Genomic DNA, 26,719 nt, shown 5'->3' with positions numbered 1-26,719 from the left:
GGTTCTTATTCTGCTTCTGACACAGACACTAATGAGGGAAAAGTAGAACAAATTGAAAACCAACTTTTACTTGCTCCTTTCATGATGTCATCAAATGCAGGATGTTACAACTCCTGGAAAAATTTACGAATCTAGGCAAGAATGCATTTTGCATCACTGCCTTTCAGTTGTTTGTGACATGAAGTTAGTTAGCAGGAAAACAAAGCTTAGCACAACTTGATTTTTTTTTTTTTAATGTTTAGGATGGTTTGATCTTTTGGCAAATGCTTTTTGGAAAAGTGAATCTAACCTTCTTTGCCAGTCAACCTGGCAGAAACTTAGATATGACTGAAGATTGATTAAACCGCTCTGATAATGGCCCTGATCTCCCCCTGTACTTGGAAGGGACAAAACTTCTGCTCTAGATCTTCATCTAGAGTACGATCCCATCCTCATTGGGAGACTTCGCAATTCTGTTTCAGCTTACTGAGAGGGAAATGCAACTTTTGGGGCTTCATGTTACACTTACTACAGTTTCGTACTTTGCATCTGTTGCCCTGAACAAAGGACACAATAACAACGTTTTGTAAGATTCCACCTTGCTCTTCTGCTGCCCCACTCAAGATAGTCGAGTATTTCACTGCGTGAAGCTACCTTTCACCTGGACCTCGGTTTGGTCTGTCACCTTTAACAGTGATTATTGTGGTTTGAAAACAGTTCATTTTCCAAAGCAGAATGAAAATAAAAAGTAGGTTTAGGAAGTGCACTTGCTTCTGAGCCCTGCTGCTACTCACTGGCTTCATGGCCATGCTTTCATCTTGTCCTTACCAACTTCTCTCTGAAAGGCTTGTGGAAATAGCAGTGGAATGACTGAAGCCCCAGTATCACAAGTATATCCATGGAAGCAGGCTCCAATGCCCTCACCAGGTTGCATGCCATGCCATGGGCATCAGGGTATTTTTGTCAGGCCATGGGAAGCAGTGACTTTCATCATCCACAGAATGTGCTTTTGATATAACCAAACTGTAGAAAATTGCAGCATAGTAAAGAAAATCTTTTTCTATACCATCTGATTTTTTTCAGCAGTTGTTAATATTTTTGATATTATCAGATAAATTGCACAGTGGTGTGATTTCTTAGGTTGATGTTAACCCTTGGCTCTTCTGTGATTAATTTTTTGGCTTTGCATTTTAATTTTTCACAATTAGTTGTTGGGTTCATATTTTTTGACTGCAACATGAAATAGTTCAAAAAATTAATAAGAATTTGAATTTAAAATATGGGCATTTTTGACCAACTTTCTTGAGCATTTTCATTTAAAGAGAAAAAGAAAGTAACTTGTTTGGTTGGGTTTTATGTATGTATATATGTGTGTTTGTGGTTTGTTTTTTTAATAAAGATTTTCATAATTTGGTAGTTCAACAAACATGAGTATATTCTGAAAATATTTCTCACAAATGACATATCTGAGTTGATAGCTTGTAGGCAGACAGAGTCTAGAGCTGCAAAACTATTTTCTGGTGTTTTAAAACCATTGGAAAGTAAGATTTATTGGACCTTAAATATCCCAGTGGTGCAAATTTATTTGGTGTTCATGGCAGTCTCAGCTTAACTTTCCTTGGAGATTTGTTGTGGTACTGCATTATCTAAGGAACATTTAAAAAGGGTTTGTCTAGGGTTTTTTTTTCTTCAGTCGTTTCTCAATTTTTATTTGTGCACATGAAAATCTTTACTAACAAAGATGACCTAGCAGCTCTGCTGAACTTTCTAAAGCAAAACATTTTACCTGAATAGGACAAAATTAAGAATCTGAAAAGCTGACATTTTAAAAGATTTTTGTTTCAATCATGGTGTGTGACCGGCTAGTCGTCAATAGGAAGGAGCTTAAAAAATAGTCACAGGAGAAAGAAGCAGCAGCTGTGGAATTTATTTTATTGGGTGAAAGGAGACTCATGGTTAAGCAAGTTTTACCTTCCTGGGTCTTCAGAATTTAATGCCCAAAAGACACATGCCTGAATAGAAAGAGAACTAGGATATTGTAAAATCCACTATGACATGAAGTATTCTCACTACATATGAATACCATTTATTTATTTTTTCTCTCCAGCAATCTGTAACTTCCTCTGTCTTGTCAGAAGGAATTTCAGATGCGACCGTACCAGAGTAATGATGCCATAAACGCTGCAGTCCTCACCTGTATCTCTGTGCAGTGCGATGATCCAGGATAGTTTTCACTGGGTTTCTGTGCTTCTTTCAGTCTGGAATGGGACTGCATTGACTTTACTTTTGCAGAAAAAGTACATTTTCTTGGACATTTCTTCAAAATGCACTACTCGAGAGAAGGAAGGGCAAGGAAAATGGAGAGAGTGCTCTGATATATGAGCTGAGATTATGGATGTTGTAATGCCATTTTTTTGTAGGACTACAGAAAAATCACATTGGGACCAAAGTTCCTGTGGATTACCATGTGATATTTATTACCATTTTCCTGTGTTTTCCCTGGTTAGGATCTAATTCTTCAGTGTCTGTAGCTACGTGGGATTTAAGAATTTGTCCATTCAGAGAGGAAAACCTTGCCAGCTATGGGATTTCACTGTTTCACTATCTGTATTTATCTATTCCCCCCTTCTAAAATTTCTGAGAGTGAGGAGATTGAGAGTGGAAGGAAGAAACAGAGGATAGGTAAACTGAGTGCGTAGCAGGGGCACGTATCTGCTCAGTAAATAGTGTTTACTGATTACTGTTTACTGTCAAGCAGATTACTGCAGTTATATTTCTGTGAAGCAACCTGCACGCAGGCAGCGTGAAGGAATGAAGCGAAGTCGTGTGCAATTCTGAGGTAACTAAAAGATGTGCTTGTGACATACTCGTAGCAAAAGCCATTTTCTGTTGCCCAGTACCCTCCTCAAATGCTATAATTTTGTGAGTGACACATTTGATTATGAGCAGCCATCAAAACACTCATATGCATCTTGTTTGGAAGAAGAATGTGCTTGAATTAAATGTTTGCAGGTCAGAGAAATATGTTGATTTGTTCTTTTAATTTGCTCATCAGCTTCCTGCCCTTTTTCGATTTGTTTGATAGTTATTCAATTTTGGAATTTTTTTAAAAGATACGATAACGTATACACTTTTGCATTCCTTACTTGGGCAGAGCTTCCATTTACTTCCTTGGAAGAGTTGGTCTGTGCAAAAGCTGCGCCTGCTTTTGCCTTGATATGGATAGGATTTGGTTAGTATAGGGGTTCCTTCATCCTGAAAGCTCCCTTACTGTGATGAACTTGTAAATTCCTTGGGGACGAGATTTTCAAATCTGATTTTCAATCCCTTCTGTCAGGTTTTAGGGAACAGTATGAACTGTCTTACTAGAGCTGGCAGTAAGGAAAAGGAATGGAATCTGGGCACATGTTACCTCTGTGTTAGGGGGAATAAGGTATAAAAAGCCTCTGCTGAGCTTGCCTGGTAATTTTTTGGTTATTGTCTTCTCATGATGGAATATGCACATAGAAAAAACACAGAAGGTAATGTTTACTTTTTGGATGCTTTATCGTCAAGCACAGAGAACTGACAGTTTCATGGTTAAGTGCCTAAAGTTGTTTTTGGCTTTGCAGTTGTTGAATTAATCACTGCAAAGCTAACTAATTGTGTACCTTTTAAAGCTTCTCTCCCTACCCTTTTAATGAAAGGGAGATATTTTGCTCTTTCTGGCTTTGGAGTCAGGCTATCCCATTAACTATTAGCAGCAAGCTCTTCAGCTTTTACTTTCTTGAGTTACCTCAGGAGTCATTCTTCCAGTAGATGGTGAATTTACTTACTGATCCAGTTATTTATAGCCTTCAGTGCCCATGCTATAGAATGAGCAATGTGTTTTAAAAAGTTTTTTAAAACACTTTTTACAATTTTATGGAAAACTCTGGCTCCTTAATTCTGAGTTTACAGATGGTACTACTGCTATTGTTTTGATTTGTGAGGCATTATCTTGGTGTCTTACTGAGATGTTTCATAGCCAGAATTTAGAGTTTCAGTGGTTTTTTATTGTCTTTTAATTTTTTTCCTCCTTAAATGTTAGACATGGACAAAAATGACAAGAATCTCATCTTTATGGTGAGCTGTTCATCAGAGCTGATAGAACTGCAGGCTGGTTAAACTCCTTGGTTTTACAAAAGACGAAAAAGTCGTTGCAAAGATTAGCTTAATTTCTGGCAATAATTTTACTAAGGGAAAGAGAGAATCAAAGGATGAATGGACAAAGTTGGGATTTTTTTTCTGAGGCTGTGTAAGCTTTTTTCTTTTTAATAAAAAAATTAATGTTAAATTCAGTGTTTCCCACAAGAGCACCTTCACAGATTTAGCATAAAGAAAGTGCATTTGAATTCAAAGACACTGGAACATTTCTTAAGGCTTTGAAAGCAGTAATCCAACAGGTATATAAAGCTGTAATGATAAATATGATGATTTTTTGTATCTAGTGTTGTTAAAATACATGGTTTATTTTACTGCATGTTCAGATTAATGCTATTTATTTAAGATATCCAATTTATTCTGCATTTTAAATACAAGTCTCCTGGCTTCTCAGTTTGCTTTTTTTATGTCAGCTGGCTCATTTCAACTCAAACAAAGGTTTCACTTCAAGAACATTTTATAATTTAAAAAGAACCTCTAATTGCAGTTGGAAATTTTGTATATATAACTAAACTAACAAGTCTGTGTATTGTATGGGAGAGGCTCTAGCGATATTATTTATCTTAGGGTCCATATTATTTGAAGGCAGGACTAATGACAGTGAATCATGCACACTGTATATTAATGTAGTGCACTTTCAGCACTATATAAATAGTATTGTAAATACACACCTGCAGAGTGTCTGCAGTAATATGGTCATTGCACAGAGTCCCTCTGTGCTCTCCTAATATATATCCAGTATATATCTCTGTGTGTATCACATCTTGCTAACCAAGGCAGCATACTGCATCTGCTGTTCCTCTCAAGGAGGTGTCTATAAAACGAACACTGTGAAACCAGAATTTTGGGATGGCTTTAAGCAGAACACATGGACATACTGTTACTTGGTCTTTTCATACCTGCCCAGTCCTTTTCCCTGCACAGGGCTAGCTGCACAAGATGAGTGGGGTGTTGATCCAAAATGTAGGCTGGTCCTCTGAGTGGGGCAAAAGACAAGGTGTGACTTCAATCAGTGGGAGGTTTCTTGGCTTCCCAAAGAGGGATGTAGTGAAGAGCTAGTCAGAAAAAGCCATTATCTCTATTGAAAGTCTAAAAATGTGTCAGCTACACTAGCAGCAGGTTCTTTAGTTGTCATCCACTGCAGCAGCAGGGCCCTCGTTCTAAACTTTTCCTTTATTTCAGCATGCAGCCTCACCAATGCCGTCAGTTCCCCTGTGGTGTTTGCATACACATATTCAGGGTAGCCCAAAATCTAAATATGTGTTGCTGGGTGCCTGCGGTAGCTGAGGCTCTTTCCCTCCACTGCATCTTGGAGCGTGTTCAAGCCCGTGGTAGAAATCCTGGGCTGCTCACAGGGCCTGATCCTCCCATGGGGATAGAGAGGCTGCTGGCTCAGGGGAGACCACTGTGTCCCCTGGCCACCTTTGCAGGGGTGGCTCTTCACCCTAACCAGCACTTGCCCCTCTGCGGTGGCCCTACAGTGTCCTTTGAACGACTCAGGCCGGCTGCCATCCCAGGGATGCTCCTTTGGGTTTGCCAGTGGCAGCTACCATGCGTCTGGGAGCATGGCTGGGAGCTGAATGCTTGGGTGCCTATTGGATGTGCAAAGTGGTGGCGAGTGCCAGATTTGGGGCCCCCACCCCCTCTGTAGCAAGGCATGCAGGTGGACCCCATGTTTTGGGCTGCAGCCGCTGATGTCCTTGCTGTCCCTGGGGAGGAAGAGGAGGCCCTGTCTAGCACGAAGAATGGTGGAGGACAGGAGGTAGAGAGGCATCTCCTTTTTAAAAGGAGTTGTTTTTTTTTCTCACCCCTGTTCTTTATTCATAAACCTAACGCAGTTCCACAATTCCCAGACATGTAAAGCTGCAGGGCTTTTTTTGTTTTGTTTAAATCTTTCTGAACCAGCCAAATTTCTGAGGTTGGCACGAGGTGCAGCCAGTACCCATGGCCTTCCAGGGCTTGCTTGGTCTAGAAGTCTGCAGATGTTTTCTGCTGGATCTGGCTCTTAATGAACAAAAAAGATTTTGGCTTGCTTATTTATTTATTTTCAAGGGGAAAATGTGGTTTAAAACGTTGATAATTATGTTTTACATGAACTATTTTATGTGACTGGGAAAATGAATGCTCATCAATTTAAAAAAAATTTTCTTTATTCATAAAGCATTCATATTTAAAGTGATCTGTCTTTTTTTTTCCCTCTCCCCTCCTTAATGAAAACAGGGTTTGAGGAGTATTACAAATAATTATGTTTTTTAATTACATATAGTTCTGCATCAGAGTTCTTGAAGACAGCCCACTGTGATCCTCTGGTGAAAATACCAGGGCTTTTCAAAAGCTTTATAATTATCTGTTCTCACTGCTCCTCTCTGCAATATACACAGAGTAACTGAAAAAAGGAAAAAAAATAAAATCCAGGAGGGATCCACCTACAGATGTGCATAGATCAGGCACATACTTCTCATTCAGAATGATTATTTTTCTTTTGCAACCATGAGGTAGTACTTCCCACCGTCAAAACGTCAAAACCCAGCTTGCTCGCTCTTTCAGAGGGAATACTTATCTCAAAGCTGCTGTGCATTTTAATCAAGGTTCCCAGAGTATTTTACAAGCAGTAATTGCCTCTTAAGGACAGGATGAAGTATTATACCCATTGTACTGATGGGTGAGCCAGGGCACAGGGAATCTAAATAACTGCAGTGTTAGTGAGCCAGTGGCAAATCTGTGACCAGAGCTTTGGTGCCTTCACTCCTGGTGCTGCTAAGATAACTCCCCCTCAACCCACCAGTTTTCCTCTATTTTTTTAAATCAAAAATTTCAAACATTGACTTTTTTTGTTTATATGCCAAATGCTCTACTTGCTCTGAAGTTCTTGTAAACCTGCGTGTGAACATGCTTTTGTTTTACATGTTTGCAAAGTGTGAAGGCCTATGTGGTGGGACTTCCTTTGAATTCTGAACCTTATGCTTTGCTGTTGCCCTCTGTGGCTCCGGTAAGCCACTGGATCATCCCCAAAATAGCTCCTGTGGCGTCTATTGCTGATGTATCACTGTGCTGTGAGTGACATAAAGAATTCCACTTTTCAGCACAACAGTTCACTCACTAAATGATTCCCCAGCATGGTACTTGCTCTGTCTTGTATTTAATTATCTTGTAATTATCAAAGCAGTAATGAAGTTGTGCATAAGAAGTGTATGGATCAATAAAAACAACTCAGAATTATGAAGGAGCTGACAGGCTGAGCCCAGACGTTCTTTGGGTGTTAGTTTCCATTTTTATGAAAAGCTTTTGTCCTACTTTTTTAAACAACACCAAAAAAAAAAGGATTTAAAGTTCTTATTGTTTATTCCAAGCTGATGATGATCACGCATAGATTCTCAGTGCTTTGCGAGAGGCAGTGTCAGTGCTAATGAAAGTTTGTATTGGAGTGGTCCCTAAGAATATGATCATTGTTACAGATTTATTAACACCATGAAAGATTTCCTGTCCTAAAAAGTCTGCCAGTAAACGTCATAATCCTGAGTGGGCAGAGCCATGTGGTAGGTTTGACTGAGTCCCTTTGACAATTATATCATTTATTTAACTGTCTATCTTTAGAAGTTGGGAGGCTAACCTTTGGTTTCAGAGGCATGCTGAAACTCTCGCGCTGCATGCATGGCGAGGGCAATGGAATACCAGAGCGCTCACTTGCCTTTAACTACTAAATAATGTGGTTGCACATGACACAACAAGAACAGAGGTATAATCCTGCCCTGTGAAGCAGGTCACATGTTTCAGGTTCTCTCTGTAATGTATGCAAAGTAGCTGCTGAAATCATTACAAGTGTGTAAATCATCTTCTTCATAAACAATACCATCAAGGTAGAGTCAGGCAACATGTCTCTTATGGGTTGACTGGAGCTGGCATTTCTTTCAGATGTTGAGGAGGTACGTCAATGCATGTGAAGCAGATTTGTTGCTGCAGTGTGGTCTCTGCGATGTTTTGGATTTATAAGATGAATATTGCTAAGGCTGCCTTCTTCACAATGAAGTGCAGTGAAAGAAGGAGGATGTGAATGAGGTAAATGCGCAGCCTATAGATCCAAGACTTCCATGAAAAATTTGCTCTTTCCTTTTCCTCTGGCTTTGTAAGTCACGCAACAGATAACCATTTATTTCTCTGCATAAGTTTAGTAAGTATTCGGAGCTCCTGTTCCTATGTCTGTCATGCATTTGGGAGGAAAAGATTTGTTGAGCGGTATGTTAAGACTCGTAACTTCTGTTTTATCCATCATTTCCCTGCATAGATTACGATACTGGTTTTTTTCTGTCTTTCTTTAACATGCCGATGTACTTTCTGTAACTCCTGAGTAACACTCCACACCTCTTTAAAGCAAAGCTGACTAGTTCAGTGGTGAGTGAAACTGAAAGCGAGACCCAATCTTAAGAACCCTGCTGTACTTCTACATAAAGTATAAATAAGTATAAATATATGCCATTATTATTTTTTATTATTATTATTATTGGATTTTGTATTTTCTTTAGGGGGGAGAGTGGGGAGAGGTAGGTACACTGTATCATCACCTCCGCACCCCCAAATTTTGTATTTTGAATCACTTTAAATAGTTGTTTGGGATGTCTTTATTACAGTGAATCATGTTTTTAATATCTGTTTTAAACACGTGTGGTGAGTTCATACTATGGTGATGGAACCTTCTTTCATTTGTTAACATGTAATGATTCTGCAGCATATAAAATGCCCCTGCTTTATAAACACAGGTAGACCGTCTATGCAGAAATCCTTCCCTTCAAATCTGTAAGGGTCAGATAGTTTTGCTCAAAACGGGAATGCAGAGATGATGACTCCATAAATGCAGTATATTCTCCTTTTGTTCAGAGATATCCTGGCTCTGAGTTACAATTATCCAACATGAATTTTAGAATAAATACCAGTGAAACTGCACTGGTAGATGTACTGATACGACTGGCAAGATGCTGGCAGCAGCCATCTAGTCTATAAGCGCTACTGGAACATCAGTTTTCCTACTTCCTATATCTGTGCTATGTCCTTTGGTGGTGGGAAGAAAAACACGACCAGCACTCATCAACTTTCAGCACATATGGAAACAAAGCTTAAGAGCAGGGGCATCCCCAATGCATTGGCAGTTTGCTGAGCGCCTGCGGGCTGCATCTCATTTGCATTGAAAATACGGAGATTGCTCTTGCCTTTATCTTGGCCGGGGGACCTGGCTGATGGGGGCATGTTTTTACCTGGATCCCAGTGATTTGGGCCCGGCGGGAGCGCCGCGGGACGGGACATGCCGCTGCTCGAGGGGCAGCCGCCCCCGGCCCCGTCCTACCCAGCCCCGCGCTGGCACCCCCGACCTGCCGGTGTCGGGGGGTTAAGGGACCCGGCTGGTCTCCGCCGGTGCTTTTCCATCCGGACCTGCTGCTCTGCTCGGTGTGAAGCTCTACAGAGGGCCGGGGGAGCCAGTGCCTCGCACAGAAACCCTTTAGTGTGTTTTTTAACCAGTTTATTAATGAAAGACAAATTTAAAAAAAAAAAAAAAAGAGGAAAAAAAATCCAGCTTATGCTTTTTCAATAGAGATAACTGTTATCTCTTATTAAAGTCTACGTAAGTGTAAGTAATTGCCTGCACTTGGCTCTGGTACAGTGGAAAAGCTGTGATCAGCAAACCCGCATTGTACTGGGCATGTAAGGGGAAGTTATCGGATGATATGGGACGTGTTGGCCTTAATGCCTGTCCTGCCTCCCCTGCCTCGTTTACTTTCTCTGGAAGTCTTAAAAGACTTAGTAACAGTGCCTTGTGAGGGGGCGGGGAGTGGGTACCGCGCTGACTTTAAGCGACTAAAATTTTGCTGGGATCGCACTTAAAAAAAGAAAAGAAAAGAAACAGAATCCCGGCTGTGCTGCGGTGTCAGTCCGGCAGCTTTTGTTCAGCGCTGAAGTTCTGGGCCCGTGTTGCGAATGAACATCACCGACGAGCGCCGGCGGGCGCGGGGCGGGCTCCCGCTGCTCTGCTGCCGCCGGACTGCGCGGGGAGGGAAGGAACCCGGGCTTCTCCTTCCCGCCCGGGTCCCGGCACCCCCAACAGCGCGTTTGGCGAGAGCTGAAAGTTCCGAGTGAGCCTGTGTGTGTCGGGGGTGCAGGGCTGCAGGTCACGTTTGCAGTCGCATGAAGCGCCGCGCAGCCGCCTCTCGCGTGTGTGTGTCCGTGTGCCAGCGCTGGCTGCCTTATCGCAGGAAGTGTTGCGGAAAGCAGTTGCTCCCTCTCTCCCTGCTCGGTTCCCAGAATGCGGTGATTAACCACTCTTCCCCCCCGCGCTGTCACTCAAGTGCTAGGCAGAAAACAGCAGTCACGGCTGTCCCGCTCCAGCTTCAGGATAATCCTCTCTCTCTCTTCTCTCTCTCTCTTTTTTTTTTTTTCCTTCCTCAGTAAACTTAGATAAAGCCATTAGAATGGATATAGTCTTTTTTTTTCTTTGCCCTTCCTTCTGAACGCCTTTATATGTACATATATGCACATATACATGAAACATAATTTTTTTATACCATAACGGTATATTGTATATTTATACTAATACTATATATTACAAATAATAGATGTATGTACATAAACTTCAAAATTCTGTTCTACATTCTGTAGTGGTAAGCCTGACCTGAAGCAAGTATAGCTTTTCCTGTTCATAGGCTGGCCCTTTCTGGGACATCTTTGGAAATCACTTTGTTGTCCACACCTTCTGGGTACGTTATTATAAAGAGGATGTGAGCCTGGTCAGTTTGCATGGAAAGAACTCCAAACCCCAGCAGGCTAGATTGAGATGTAGATATCAGGATAGTTCATTAAAAATCCTGTCTTAAACTGGTATTTTTCACTTGTACTATTAAAAACTCATGAAATGGAGGTCTTCAGATATTTGCATGCTAAGATACTGTGTAGTATCTCAACATATAAAACACATATTCCAAGAAGCCCAGAGACTAGCATTCCCTTTTGGAAAATGAATCCTTTAATATATTTGTTTCCAGATTGTGGTCTGCAGACACATATAATCATGGTATGATACTGATCTGCAGTATCATATCATCCATTTAGAGATTTTAATTAAAAGTTTGATGTGAAGGCTGCATAGTAGTTCCCTATTATGTTTGAAGTTTGACAGTGGTCCATGATCCAAAAATTTAGGAATGTTCATTCAGGAGAATTACGGTCCTAGATCATTACATTTTGCTTTCATTTAATCCTGTAATTTTTTTTCTCTCCTTTCAAACATGATTAAAACCAATGAGAAAGGAAACATTTGAAGTGATTTGCAAAGTTATTTGATTTTTATAAAATTACATGGTGTGATGTGCTGCATGTGCCAAACTGCAGACAGACTTTCAGCTCCCAAATTAAGTACACTTTTTTTTTGTTCTGGTTTAAGCCCATTGAGACTTCTGCCAGTTAGTTTTTTCTCTTCTGTGATCATCTCGTGGATAATAGTCTGATGTTGCAGATACTTGCAGGAGCATAGCGAAACTGGTAGCATCATGTATGTGGTTTGATTTTTAATGTATAACATATTAAGGCATATTTCTATCCTATGAAACTACTGCAGTATATATTAAAACAGTTGCTGGACTCTTAACTAATCTAATATGAATAACAAAGGTACACAATAATTAATGCTTAAGAGAAAAAAGTTTTTCTTTAAAATAAAGAAACCTGTATTTAAAAAAATACTTAGATATTTACCTTTAAAAAATAGGACTTTCAGATTTTGATCTGTGTTACGGTCTAAGTCTACACAGCTTTATGTACTGTTTGATTGTGTATATTTACCTCTTTGCTGCCAAAGTTTTAAGTAATGTCACACAACAATCCTGGTGGAAATGGCTAAACACCTGGAACCAGTTTGTGGAAGTGATTAAATCAACTTTTGCCAGAGACTTCCTATGCTGGTGCAGTGACACTATTTTCTCCATTTTACATTCTGCTTAGTGACTCTCATTTTCAAAACTAAAATTACCAGAAACTGAAAAACGAAAAAAAAAAGGCAACAGAAAATTTACTTTATTTTTCCATTCCATGTAGGAAAACAGAGCGTGAGATGATGAAATTTGTTACCTCTACAATGTGATAAACCAAAACAATTGGATGAACAACTGTACACTGAACAATTCACGTGTAATTCTTTGTTTAAATTAGTTATAAATACAAAACAGATTTGTAAACCTCTTCTTTTTTTCTTTCCTGCACACCTTGGGCATCATTGAATTGATGAGCAATACTTTAAAGAGATTTTTAATGATTCTTAATGTAATTCCAGCTTTCATAAACTATAAAAAAGCTTTCTTATCTAGTAAATAGAACACATGGAATGAAATCTGTGATATATATCAACGTAAAACCACATGTAAACACAGAAGATGATGTTGAGCCCTGTAACTCTTTAATTAAGTGCATATAGATATGACGTATACAAGTCGGTATCCAAAGGAAGACTCCTTCCTTTGATAAAACAACTACATATAGTGACAGCTGACATATTTTAATAATTATTTCCGGAGTTTTCACTTTTCAGAAATACGGTGAAAACATAAATAATTTCTTTTAACCTCATCGTATGTGTATGTTGATGTTTTTGGCCTGTCAATTTAAATCACAATTAAAACTGGTGATGTATAAATTACTGTAATTAAAGTCTATATTCGTGTAAATGACCACCAGTGCAAATAGTGCAATGAATTTGAAATATGCCATGTACTTGTTTGTCTTTACTTTTTGAGGTATTTGGCACAAAATCATGTTGTTTCATTAAATCAGTGATGTGTTGCCTTTATTGGGTGGTGCATGGCAGAAATACCAAGTGCTGTTTTCAGAATACCTACATAGTTTTTGTATTTTCCAAATATCCCCTACCTGGGGTATTGTATTAAGACAAGTTGATAGTATGTAGTTCATAGTATATTCTTCCTTCCTTAGTTTAAAATCCTGAGCAGATTTTTGATCCTGGTCTTCAGATTCTGGAACTTGATGAGAGTCAACCACAGTAATTTATGTAACACAAGAGAAAATGCCAGGGGGGATTGAGTCCAGGGATTGGAGTTAATATCCTGAGCAAAGGCTGTGGAAATAAGGATGTATATTTATATTAATTAATTACAGAGCATTAAGAAAATAACACCAAATCTAGAAGCCCTCTTATAATTAATCATGGCTTTACCGGAATAATGTCTACTTCTGACTTTTCCAGTGCCTCCTGCAATAAAGTCTGGAAGATCCTATTGGACTGAATGTCCAAAGCTTTGTGCACAGTCTACTCACAGGACAATACAGTGCCAGACCTGGACTATCAAGAACAAGTATTCAGCTGAGAACTATTAACAGAAAAAAACCCCCAAAGTTGTCACAGCTGTGTCCTTTTAAGGTCAACACCAAAAAGACTTGTCAAGTTGACAGAGGAATATGACTTACTGATGTAACCCAAGGCAAAAGAGATAAGCAATAAAAATAGCGTTACATTTCTGTTTGATAGAGTGACTTCTTCTGACAGCTTACAGAGAGAACCAAGCAGAGAAATGCACTGAGTTAGTTACTGAGACAGTGAAGCTGATAACTCACATAGAGATTTGATTGTACCAATTCCAGTGGGTTTTGGAGCCTGAATTTTGGTATTTTTAATAAGGATTTGGGTAAATTGTTCAAAATATGCCAGAACTTAATTTCGCTGAAATAAAACTCCTTGAATTACTTGGTAGAAAGGTAAATATAAACTGATAGTTTATTTCTAATAGTGCTGTTCTTTAGTATTCAGATGAGGATGGCTTCCTGCCAGCCCCAGGGTGTGAGCAGGGCATTTTTGGCCAGAGTATGGGTGCAGGCAGAGGGCAGCGCCTGGGCATGCAGAGAATGGTGAAGTGACGGGCAGGGCTCCTTCAGGGCCAACAGGACTTGAGCCCATCATGAAATTGCACCCTCAGATTGTGGCTCTGCCCTCTGGATCTGCCCATGGCACCCTCTCCTTGACTCAGTGACAGCTCTGCTCCTAATGAGAAATGTCACAAGTTTTACTTTGAACTGTGTCAGGGTTACCCTCTCTACATGCTTAGTGGGGGAAATCTTCAGTCTTCCCACTTTTCACAAACAGAAGTGAAACACCAGTATATTTCCAGTGGGGAAAAAACCTTTATGTGTTATGTCAGGCAGAAACGAGATGCTGGAAAGGACTGCCAAATCAAGGATTATCCGAGAGCCCTGGTTCTAGCAAATAGCCTGTACCATAAATAAATACATGTTTAAATGCATTTCAGTGCAGTAGAAAGAAAAAAAGGAATAGTGATGTATTGTGCTAGTGTGGAAAAAGAAGAAACTTGGAACAAATGGCCTGGTGTTTACACAGCTTAACCAAAATAATGTGTGAAGATTGGTCAGGCCCAAATGAACCCCATAAAAAGCTTTTTAGGAATTGTAAGAGTTGCATTGGTCAGTTTGACCACATCAGGCTTCTCTGCATAGCCATCTGTTGCCATCTCTGTTTTTACATTGTGGATTGTGTGAGAACAGGGGTGTTGCAACAAGCTAGAGAGATGTGGTAGCCCCAAGACCGAGCAGAGAGACAGATCCCCTTTGAATCAGAGCAAAAGTTTTTTATTTTCTTCAGTGGAGAGAGCTGTTACCTATTTGGTTTCATCCAAATAGATTAAGTTCAGTTGAAAACTGTAATATGCAGAATTTTAACATGTTTTGTCTTAAAAAAAAAATAAAATAAAAAAAGTCTTTTTTTGATGACTAGCGTGGTATAGTCTCAAAATGCCTGAACTCGCTCTACATGCATCTTGTCTGTAGACCACTGTCCCACTCAAACTTTGTGTACAATTGACTGAAAATAATTTGCCTGATTTTTTTTCCCCCTTTTAAATGGAGCTCTGGTTAGATTGTCCTGGCAAAGCAGTGTTGGCAACCCTGGGTGTGTCTTTTATGAAACTTATGTAGAGGGCTCAAGAACTGCCTTCTCATTGCGTTTTTAATAACTGCCTTCAAAATACAAAAAGAACTGTGCAATGCCTGTTTGGAGTATGGCACAATCACACATATAAATGACTGGTGAGACAGTTAGATGGAAAGGATGTTTTTTTTGACAGAATGTTTGTGATGCTACAATTAATTCCTTCTACCCAAGTAATGGACTTTACGTATCTTGTATTCAGTTTGAAGGCAGAAGATAGTGTCTTTTTAAAACTATTGGCCTTAAAGGAAATGAAGAAGGTCACTATGAAAATAAAAAATATTTTTTAAAAAATAATAGAGACAAAAAATAGCCTTTACCCCGTCAGCTCTTGAGGAAACAGTGCCAGCACGTACATTTTTAAGGAATAGCGTGCACATCCTGAAAAAGTGGATTTATGTATGTTGTCCTGAAGTTCTGTGGGAATTATGAGCAGTGGGTAGCTCTTTGAACATCAACCACAGTATGTAATCCCTTTTATGAAGTGACCTACCTTTATCCTAAAATTAGGTAGGGTTTTTTTTGCCTTCACAGCGTCTGGTGGAAGGATGTTTCATAGCCTCACTGCTTTGTCAGTTAAAACCCTTCCTTCTCATTTTCAGCCCAAAGTTAATCATGGCTAGTCTATTTGTTCTTATGCCAACTGGATCCTAAGTTTTTCCTCCCTGATGTTTACCCACGGCTAGCAATTGTGTTGTTAGTCTAATGAGCTGCACTTCACATGTTCATATAGAGAAGAGTCACATCTTCTGTATCTTCATTAATTTTCATTAAAATTATTATTTCTTGAACATTTTTAAATAGTTTTCTTAATGCAATGTCATCTGTGACATCATTACTTACCCGTTTCTGCTCAAATTCTTACCTGGAACATAAGGCCTTTTAAAGTTGTGATTTGGACAAGTTTATATTTGTAGTCAACTACTATGTTTTCTTTTTTTTCTTTTTTTAGCTTCTTAAATCATTTAAAGTTAGTAAGTTGCCCAGGATTGTTATTTCACAGAGCATGCAGTCTTCCCTGCTAATTTTCATTCTCACTTATAATAGAATTTTCAATAGTTTTCTGTATGATATCTCTGTACTTCTCTAGATTGAAGATACTCCAAAACTTTTGTTATAATCCAGTTTCTTTTGTATTTTCTGCATAAACTCACTTGAGTATTTGTCTTGTTAGCTCATCTGCGATGCAGCGGCTTGAAATGAGACTTTTAGACCCTGATGGACTAGTTCAAATGGAAAGAAGTGACTTGAGAATAAAGTAGTAGTTTCAGTCTCTGCCTTGTCATTTGGCTTCAAGACCAGGCTCACTTTTTGATGAGTGTTACAAAACCAGTGTAAACATAGCCATGATATGGCTGTTTTGGAGTGGGAGTGGTTAGTGTATGATGCTGCTTTTCTGACAACACAAAGGAAATTAAGAGACATCTCTCAGTCCTTAGTTACTTGCCTAGCCATAGAGTCTGCCCCTCCTCTTTTAATAAATTTTATTTAAGGGGAAAAAAGAAAGAAATAAAATGAAAAAATGACTTTATAAACCAGAGCAGAAAGTGTCTTGTTAATATTGCTGAAATGTGGAGTGCTTGTAGGAAGCATAAGCCAGCACTGAGCAATTGCTGATTCTCTCCTGCAGACCAGGCACCACAATCCTGATCTGCTGGATGGCACACGTTGCACTTCGTCTGTTCGCTTGAGTTTCTGCTGCTGGGGTTCAAAATGCGTAGGAGAATGGTGCCAAACCAGATTTTCTGATGTGTAGTCAGGATGTTGCCAGGGTGTGCATTTGGAGCTGGGAGCTGCAGAAGAGTATCCCACAGTTTAGATGCACCCATGATCTGATGTTGGATTTTTCTCATGTAGCAAAGCAAGTAAATGCCAGGCTGTCTGCTTCAGAAATCCTGTGTTGCCATAGTATCTTATGCTGATAGACTGTTGTTGATTAATCTTTCAAGTATTATTTGGGAATTCATTTTCTATCAGTCCATTTTAAAAATTTTCTCACTTTACCCTTGTATATTTGTAACTACAGGAAGCAGTTCAGCTGACAGTGAGAAGTGCCTAGTGTTTTCTTGTGGCTTCACTGTTTCCAGCTTGCACAGCATTGCTATGGCAGTGTGAGCTTGCACAATGGTTTTCCTTTTGCTCGTCTTGATGCCTAAACGATTGACATTTCCTTACTTCTTGAATCCTAGTTACAGTGTTCACATGCCAGTTCCAGTGCTGCCTAAGATGGACTTCATTTTTGCTGGGTTCAGGGATCAAAATGTCTCGTGATGTTGTGAATTCAGGGCAAAATGTAGGGATTTGGAGAAAGCGATTAGCAGCTGGTTACCTGTATAAAGAACACAGATTAACTTGAAGGGCTTGCGTGTACAATTAAGTATGCGTATTTGCCTGCCACATAAAGAAAAGTCCGTGACTTTACACTCTCTTGATGCAGTTAAAGTTGGTATCTTTTCTGTTTTGATTGGAAGTGAAATCAACAGTTGCAGCAATGTTCCTGTTGTTTCTATTCCCCCGTACCTGTCTTTGAAGAAAAGAAAAAAAGAAAAAAAGGATATTTCTTTAAATCCAAACAAATCTTAACTCTCTACCTGTGATGCGTGAACCATAGGGTCTTTATCCACTACCTCCTGTAGACTTGCCATTTCTCAGTTTTATATGATGATTCAGTTGCAGATTTTAATATTTTCAGAAAGTCCAGTCTTTTTGCATCCTCTTTTTTTTTTCCACCCAAACCTTACGTCTCATTCTTCTGTATTTCCAGTGATTTACAGTCATGATTGAAATTGAAACATAATGAGACATTAGGCGTCGATATGTCAAGCTGTTAGAAAGACGCAAGGGAGATGGTAATTTTCAGCAATTTTAAAGTCTCATCAAGTGTGTGTATGTTGCCCAGATTACAGTGTACTGCTGACTTACATAAGAGCCCTTTAGCTCGAAGGCTGGTAGAGTTCTAGGTAGATAAAGTTCAGTTTGGGCTAAAGAAGCCACACTTTTTTCTTTTGGGATTTGCAGTTTCCAAACTGGCACTGCTTCCCACATCTGTGCTCGGGAAGTGAGAACCAGCAGGTCAGTGCCTACGTAGTTTTTCAGGCACTGAAGCACAGACGTACGGACCTGCAGCACCGCCGGTGCCATCGGTGATGTGGGAGCGTGTTGCTACCACCTCCGTGCCCAACCTTTAATTATCCTTGATGCTGTGAGTATAATACAGACTTACTTGCAGTTGATGTAAGACATGAGACAAGCGTGCCATCTTGTGAGCAGGCAAAATGGGAACAGCATGTAGATTCTCTTGTGTGTGAATGAAGAGTGAGGGTTATGTGCATAGTTGTTGGGTATTTTTGTTTTAGACCCAAAGGAAACCCAGAGCTAAAACAACTTGGGGTGTAATGGGATTGGAAATCACATTTAGATCTGGGAGTCATAAAGAGTAATTATTTTTCCATTAATAGGCCAAGGCCTATCAAGATGATAGGGGATTCAGTAATATGAAAGGTTATCTTTTAAAAAAGGGAGACTCAATTCTGTGTTTGTTTTGAACAGTAGATTTTCATGGTGAAGAAGACCCGAGTACTGTCTATATCACAAATATATCTGTTTATTGCAGTCTCTGTTCTTTATGTCATGTATGCATATATATGCTCATCTTATCTACATACAAATGGTTATACGAATGTCTTATGACATTAAGATTTTTATCTGTGATCTTGAGCTGTTCTCATTACTCAGAAGAAGAGAAACCATGGCCAAATTATAAAGATAATTTCTAATTCCTCTCATGAATTCTTTTTCTTTCAATACATACTGCTTAACAAAAGAATTGTTTAAGAGATGCTTAAATTTAATTGGCTCTGATTTCATCTCTGTCTTCTTCAAAGGAAGACATCTTTGCAGTATAAATCCTGTTGTACAAGATTTCAGTGGGTAAGAAATTTATAGCTAATACTAATCCCTAAAAAAATTGCTAAATCTGTTGTGAAACATTCTCTACAGAATTACCACAGTTTTTGCGTCCTGTATCAGTTAATCAAGTATTTTTAGAAGCTGGATTCTCTCCCGACTGTTGATGGTACAAAGATCACTTTTGCAGCCTTATGTCTTGCAGTTTATCAGATCAAACTGTTACAGGAGTAATTATTTACTCTTGACTAGTCCCATTTTGGGAAGAATTTGCACGCTGATGTGTGGATGAAACATTTATCTCTTGAGTTGTTCGAAATAACAATTGTGGATGTTCTGAAGCTATTCCTAGACTGGAAAATTAGAAGCAGCCCTAGTTTGGATTGATTGGCATGGGGAGAGCAAACAGCAACAGATTATTGATTGGGCAGCAGCTAGTTGAGCAGGATGACATGATCTATACTCAGCCAACTGGCTCACATTTGACAGTCCTTTTATTCAGTTGTGGTTGTCTTACCCCATCCATGTTGGACTCTCAGCTTCTCCACCTAATTGGCTGTGTTAATTTGTAGCCTGCACCTTCAGATCTCAGGTACATCCCAAATTCCTCTGCACAAGTTTCAACATTACTTCAAAGAAGGTGCTGTTGTAGCCTCTGCAAATAATTTTGGGACTTTTTAGACTCCAAGATGCCAGTGAACCCAGAAGTTGCTTTAACAGTTGCTTTTTTTGTAAGTGAAAACACGACAATAGCTTTCAATTTTTGTGGGATACATCGCAGTGCAACAAATCAGCCCTACATCATTGCTGGATATTTCTTAAAACTGGTGAGGAACTGGATTGGGAATTGAGGTGGCAGGAAGGCAGCCCTGAGAAGGAAAACAGGAGCAATGTGGTTAGGCATGCTTGCGTACAGGGGATTTTTGACAATGAAAGTATTAGTGTTATCTGTGGTTGGACCTCTTGTAACTTTTTTAGAGAAGCAGTTCTATATTTTTTTAAGGAACATTTTAGATGTATTATTGGATGGAAAAGAGATACAATGTCCAACATATTTCAAAATATATCTTCATTGGGAAAAAAAACAACTGTCCACTTCTGTTTGTCTCTACAGATTGAAGACTTCTGCTTGACTTCTATCAGTAGTTTTTACTTCCTGTGTATACATTGCTGTGTGCAGATTCTGCCACCCACGTTTCTGGAAGTTACATATTTACCTCTCAGAAAAAAAAAATCAATTTTTAAATCTTATTTTCTAATGTGTTTTATGATCCTGGCAGATTGCCAATGCTTACATTAAATTTCCAATGTCTGTATGGTTGAGGCTAATGTGAAGGCTTTTGGCACCACCCCTTTGTGCAATAAAGAATCAAAGCCAGTAGCGTAAGAAATCTTCTATCAAAAGCTGAAAGCTAGATTCATAAAATCACTTATGCAGGCATTACGAGGTTTTCCCATGGAAAGTTTATGTGGGAGTTCAGCAAAAACTGATTCAAGAACAGAATTATTTGCACTATATATATTCATCCAGCAGTCAGCAGGCTGACGCTGGCACCCCTTGCCAGTTTTGAAGGATTGCCAGCACTCACTACATGAAGCTGCTGCAAAGCCACATCAGCAGTGTCTCGGGGAGTCTCCTTATTCTGCGCCCTGCTTCCCTCTTTTCCGAGCAGAATTGAAATGGGTAAAACAGACATCATACTCCTCAGTCAATGCGTGCATTCAATTCTTATGGCTATCTGAAAAATGCTTCTGTTGTAAAGCCATTTCATAACAAATTATTACGGTGGAAGCACTGTAAGAGTAGCTTTCTCATCAGCATTTCACTTCATTTCTCAGCTTCAAAACAAACATACATAAGAGATAAAAAGGGCAAATAATAGACAAACCACTCAAGTGAATCTATTTGCATTCACTTTTGTCTTCTTTTCTTTTTTTTCATTTTACTTTGTTTTGTCTTAAGAAAGTGCCTCAGTGTTTCTGAGTCTTCATGAGGACCATATGATATGTGCTGCAACAGAGTGTTGCCTAGTTAATAGCGATGATTCCAAAGGCAAGGTAATTTACCACTGCTTTGGCTGGAGCTAATATTGGGCTCCAACATCAGTTCTGTAATTTCTGACAAATGGCCAAGATTTCTTGAATAGGCACAGCTTTCTGTTTTGTGTAGGGAACACACAATCCACTCTTTTGTTGTGGTTGCCACTGCTGTTGTTTCTCCTCCATTCACAATGGAGAGTGGGGTTATTTGTGCCGAGAGGATAATCAGTGCCAAAATTCTGACTTGCTTGTGTTTAATGTGATGTTAATTTTTGTGATAGTCATAAAGAGTAAAAGAGATTTTGTAATATGGATCCCCTTGTATCCTGGTCTTCAAGACAGGAGGGCATATTGGTGATGAAAGTTTTATCTATCACAAACATGTCAAGATGAGAGCTTACTGGATGATTCAACCCAAATGTATAGAAACTGTTTATATAGAGATTGCCAAACATTTTCCATTGCTTTTCTTTTTATCTAAATTCTTGAATAAATTACTAAATAAAATAATCTGTGTTTGGAATGTATGGCTGTGGGATATATGGAAACTCACAGCATGTGGGGGAAAGAGTTAGAATAGGGAAATATGATAGTTTTGTAAACTTTACGTGAGTATAGGTACATCGTATATAGACTCAAGATTCAATTTACTGATCAAAGCATCCAAATAACTTTGGATTTAATAATGTCGGCAATGAATGCTAATATATGGAAATTGAAAAGCATGGAGCAACAATAGCTAGCCACGCTTACCAGTATTACCCTCCAGCATGTAGATTTACATTTTTTTGTTTTGTTTTGAAATCACAGTTTGGAAATTGTGTGTTCTTTTTCCCTTCTCCCATACTTCTGAATGTGGGTTCTCCTAAGCAAGCTTAGACAAGATTCAAGCTAAACAATAGGGCAACATCAGTACCTTTGAAGGCTCAGCTTGGATGGGTACCCAAAGCCAGAGTCTGCTTTGATGTACGTGGGCTCAACTCCGGTTGCCCTTGGTTGCCCTCTCTTACCTATGTAACTTGTGCCTTGCCAATTTTTTTCTAAAAAGAAAAAAAAAATGGATATTTTTGCAAACTCATGTTCATCTTGGTTCTGGTCTGTCTGGAAAAGTACTGCAATAATGCCCTCTCCGGTGATGATTTAATAGTGTCTTTTCAGGTTTAAGCTGTAGACTTCTGATTCCTTCCCACTTTCTGAAATTGCAGCCTCATTTCAAATGGAAGGTTTTTGCCTCTAGTTGGAAATAAAATTATTTGAACTTTTCTGGAATGCTAGCCAAAACCATTGTTTATCTCCCTTGCATCTTTTCCTCTTCTCCAAAGTAATTTATGGTTCCATTTGACTGAGGTTTTGGGTAAGAGAATTGTGTCTCTCGTATCACAGACCTCACCTGGCAGAAGGAAACAGCACATCTCAGTCTTGCTTCTTTCAAAGTCAGTGGGGCTTTTGCCATTAGCTTCAAGGGAAATACGATCAGTCCTTTTTATTTTTAATGCAAAAGAGCAAATGAGTCACTTCTTGTATCCATACCTAATTGCTCTTGCCTAGGAGCCAGGAGGTCACCTTCTTTCTTCACTCTCCATCTCAAGGTAGCACTGTGCTTGCCTCTGCCAGTACACTCAACTCAGATTCAGTTCTGAGTCATTTGCAAACCCTAAACTCCCATTGTCTTCAAAGGACATTTGGATTACAAAGAACACTGAGTTTACTCAGGCTGAGAAGAAATTGAAACATATGAGGTTGCCACACCTATCAGAAGAGTTTGGCAAGACAGTGGTTGTTTGCCCTAAAGACAGCATGAACAGTAGGGATGGGATGGATGTGACAACAGCCTAGGGGTCTTTGGTTCTGGCTAGTATAAGATTGAGGAGAAACTGCTATATTGACAAGAAGCAAATTCAAAACACTTAAATACTTCGCCTTTTTTATTTCAGATTTAGATTGTTAAGTGAGAGCTACAAGATACTACTGATACTAGGATCGTTGTAATGTTCAGATAAATATTGGGCACTTTTATTGGAAGTGAGATATACAAGACTTCTTTAACAACAAATCATAGAATGTGAGAGATAATTAAGGGCTACAAACTCTCTCTTCAGAAAGCAGGATACTGTCTTAAGGATTGAGGATTAGGAGCGATTTATTTTTCACAGTGATTCAATAGGTGATTCTCTATCTGTCCAAAGGCAGTTGAACCTTCTTTGAAAGGATCTGGTATTGGCCACTCTCCAGGACAGAACACCAGACTAAATGGACCTCTGGTCTCATCTAATAGGGAATGTTCTACATTCCATAAAGGGTAATGGCAGCAAATTAATAGAATAACCAGAAGATTCACTGAGGATAGCAGGCCTCTCATAGGAGGTGTCAGTCCTGGCAGAAGTCAGTTATTTTATTGCACTAGGCAAATCAGGCTGGATTCTCTCTGTGGTGCAGTTACAGCAGATTCGGGAGCATGCAAAGCAGCATCAATACATAAAAATTAAACTACTTTTAATATACAAAGCTGAGTTTAGATAAATGCAGAACAGAGAAGCAAAGGTGCAATGTTCTCTGAAAGTGTGGCCTTTTAATGCTGTTTTGGAGACTAATTTACATACAAATAAAATGTCAGCTTATCCCATAATTGTCATGATAAATTGGAGCATTTAGACTTTTGCACAAGGTGCTCCTTCTGCACCTTATTAAATTACTGGATCTTGGCCTTTTGCCAAGTGCTAGGGTGATGCTCTCTCTACTGAAATACATACAGGAGAGGGATATGGACCTGGACACCTAGAGAAACCAGGTTCAGTCACTACCCAAGAGCTCTGCCTGCACGTTGCCTTGAACACCGTGAATTTTGCGTCTCTCATTACTGTAGATAATTTTATTTATCCATAAAATGGCAGTGATATTAACTTTCCTGTTTCACAAACTTTGTTGAGGTTTAATAGGTTGTCATGTTTACACAGTGCTTTTAGGTAGTTGATTAGAAGCCAGGGCAAAGTGAATCTTGCCTTGTTGGGCTCTGCTATCCTGGATGGATGGCAGTGGCGGGCAGGTAGGAGCAAGCTCTCTGCAGCAGACCAGTAAGAAATGCAGAGCAGCAAACTGACATGCTCAGGAACCTTTAAATAAAAGCAATTTTAGAATTATTCATTTTGGTTCCAAGATAGCATAAAATTCCACCCTATGTCACCTATGTCATCTCTTTAGACACATTACCTTTTGCCTTTGGTTTCTCCTGAAAGTGTCTGTGTGATTATCCCAGGAGGGAGCTTAAAATGAAATAAGTACCTGGAAGTGGACTAAAATAATCTATTTTGAAATGCCACTCCTAAACTCTCTGAAATGACCAAGTGTCTGTTTTATACCCATAGAAAAGGTTAGATTTATTCCAGTGGCTAGATGACTACCGATGTGTGCAATGCTCTGAAGCATAATAATAGAAAAGATCATTTTGAATTAATTCAATGTGAATTAATAAGAGATTTATCTGATGAGAGTTGTTTGAAGGTGATGGCACTTTGTAGCTGAACAGGATTTAAGATGTCCAAAAGTGCACCTTTAGAGATTTGAGAACGATTGATGTTGGAAAAGTAAATGTAAATGGGAAGGAGCAAGCTTGAACAGACTGCAGCTCTTTTTACTTGTCTCTTTGTTGTAAACTTTGTGGGGAAAAAAATTGCAAACAGGTCTTGGCAAATTGGTGATCAGGGACTAACTGAAGAGTTTGAAAATTCAGAAGAGTAAGAGAGGAGGTGAAAAACAACGTTTTGCTATAATGCTGCTCTACTAGTATGACGTATAAGGCTTGGTTTTCTCCTTACATTTTCTAGATCGATGAAGCTATCATAATTTCAGTGGAGCATGCAGACTGAAGAATATCAAGTAGATGCATTTTGTACAAAATACAATGTCTGATCTTGCCAAATTTTGCTGATACCAGGAGGCATGTTCTACCCTAGCAATTTCAGGCAGGAAAGAGTTGACATGCAGTTTTAGGGCTTTGTAGAAAAACACGTATAGATTAAAAACTCCTTTGGAATTTGTCAGTTGCTTAGAGCTATGGCATCCCCTGTCTTGTATGGTGTATTTGAAGACACTGGTGCCAAAGTGGGGAGGACGTGGTCTTGTTGAAGAGGCAGTTGCTTGTCATTAAGCTTATTCTGCTCTCCCACATTTTAGGGCCTGACTCTTCAGTTCCTTACATGAAAGGGGTTGTTCTTCCCTTCCCTTCTCAGCAGAGAAAGGTTTGGGCCATGTGTTGGTTGTTTGCTGGCAGGCTTGTTCAGAGAACCACAAGCAAAACTGGGAGAGAAGCACTGTGTGTGACTGCCTCTTGCTGTGTGTCCCAGCCAGAGATGGTGGGGATGTGAAGCTGTGTGTCTCTCTTCTGTCATTTCACTGAGCAAGTGTCCACATGGAAAGGTAGAAAGGTAGAAGCTTTAGCGAGTCCTGTGCCACTGTGTCTGAGTCTGGAATAGTTTGCATCTAATGTAATCTAATTTTCAGTGAGGGCAGCAATTTCACCTGGAGTTTCCAGTGTATTTACAGATTTTTTTTTTTTTGAAAATGCTTAAATTAAAAAACATGCAGGTCTTTGAACTGTGGGCTGTACTAATGAGCTTGTTAACTTTCTGGTTGTGCTCGGCACAGGTCTGGGCCAGCCCGGCGGGACGGGCTGCGGTGGAGGGCTGGGTGCCGGGTGGCTCCCCCAGGATGGAGCCTGCTACCGAGATGCTTTCCCAGAAATTCAGTCTCTCAAGACAGGAGCTTTCTGGCTTTGGAGATCGTGTGCCTTAAAGCTGCTTGATTGTTATATGGAGAGTGGAGAGAAGGCTCCAGATTGGTTAGGACTTTATGTCCTTGATAGAAGCCGAAACTTTGAACGCTTAAGGGTTTTTTACATAAAGCACAGCAGATAGTCTTTGTGGCCTATTTATGTGTAATAAACTGGATTTTGTTTTGTGCTTTGTTTTTTTTTTTAATTTTTTTAAATTTTTTTTTGTGTGTGAAAGAAGAAGAAAAAAAAGGAGAGAAATTAAAACCACAGCAGTATTTTCCCATGCAGCTATAGCAAGTACCCTACAATCTCACATGATCGGCTGTCCTGCTGGGGTGGAGTGTGGGAAGGTGTCAAAATATGTCTCTCAATTTTATTTTTTTTTCTTAAAAGGGAAAGCCAGATGAATGCCAAAAGCCCTGCTCTCTTCTCTAGCCTTGCAGTAACAAACTACATGAGTGTATGTTATTAAGATGATAAGATTAAATTTCTAGCTACTAACATGCTATCACAACAGCAAAGGGGGAAAAAAATCTTGAAAAAATTATGAAAATTAGTCTGACAGTCTCCTTTTAATAATATGATCACTCCCAACCCCAACAGACAGTGTAGGCTGGAATTCCATAGGGCTTTTTTTGTGGTCCTAATGATTTTAATAATACTTTGTGCTATGTAGCACCTTTCATTAGTGGATCACAAAGTGCTTTACAGTCACTAATTAATTAAGCCTCACAATACTCCTGTGAGATAGGTAAGTATTAGACATATATTAAGCTGAGACACTGAGAGTTAATGATTTTTTGCTGCATTATTCTGGCAAAATGATTGATGTTCAAGCACTGTATGTGCATTATATG

At 39.3% G+C, this 26,719-nt stretch overlaps 1 protein-coding gene across 5 annotated transcripts in view; it reads left to right on the top strand.

Annotated features, from left to right (window-relative positions):
* Positions 1 to 26,719, top strand: part of TRPS1 (transcriptional repressor GATA binding 1) — a 209,604-nt gene that overhangs the window by 9,252 nt on the left and 173,633 nt on the right. For 3 of the 5 annotated variants that reach the window (XM_027684368.1, XM_027684369.1, XM_027684365.1), the window contains exon 1: positions 17,977 to 17,997. The exons of 1 other annotated variant lie outside the window; for it this stretch is intronic. The gene's annotated coding sequence lies outside the window, so the exon portion shown is untranslated. Of the gene's footprint in view, positions 1 to 17,976; positions 17,998 to 19,929; positions 19,950 to 26,719 lie in introns of those variants that run through there. One more of the 5 variants, XM_027684367.1, reaches the window with a different exon arrangement.

This window comes from Neopelma chrysocephalum, unplaced genomic scaffold (genome assembly GCF_003984885.1).
Source record: "Neopelma chrysocephalum unplaced genomic scaffold, ASM398488v2 Primary Assembly neopelma1_66, whole genome shotgun sequence".
In the NCBI taxonomy this organism is placed as follows: domain Eukaryota; kingdom Metazoa; phylum Chordata; class Aves; order Passeriformes; family Pipridae; genus Neopelma; species Neopelma chrysocephalum.
Note: the sequence above shows the minus strand (reverse complement) of the source record. Positions and strands in the feature narration are given on the sequence as shown.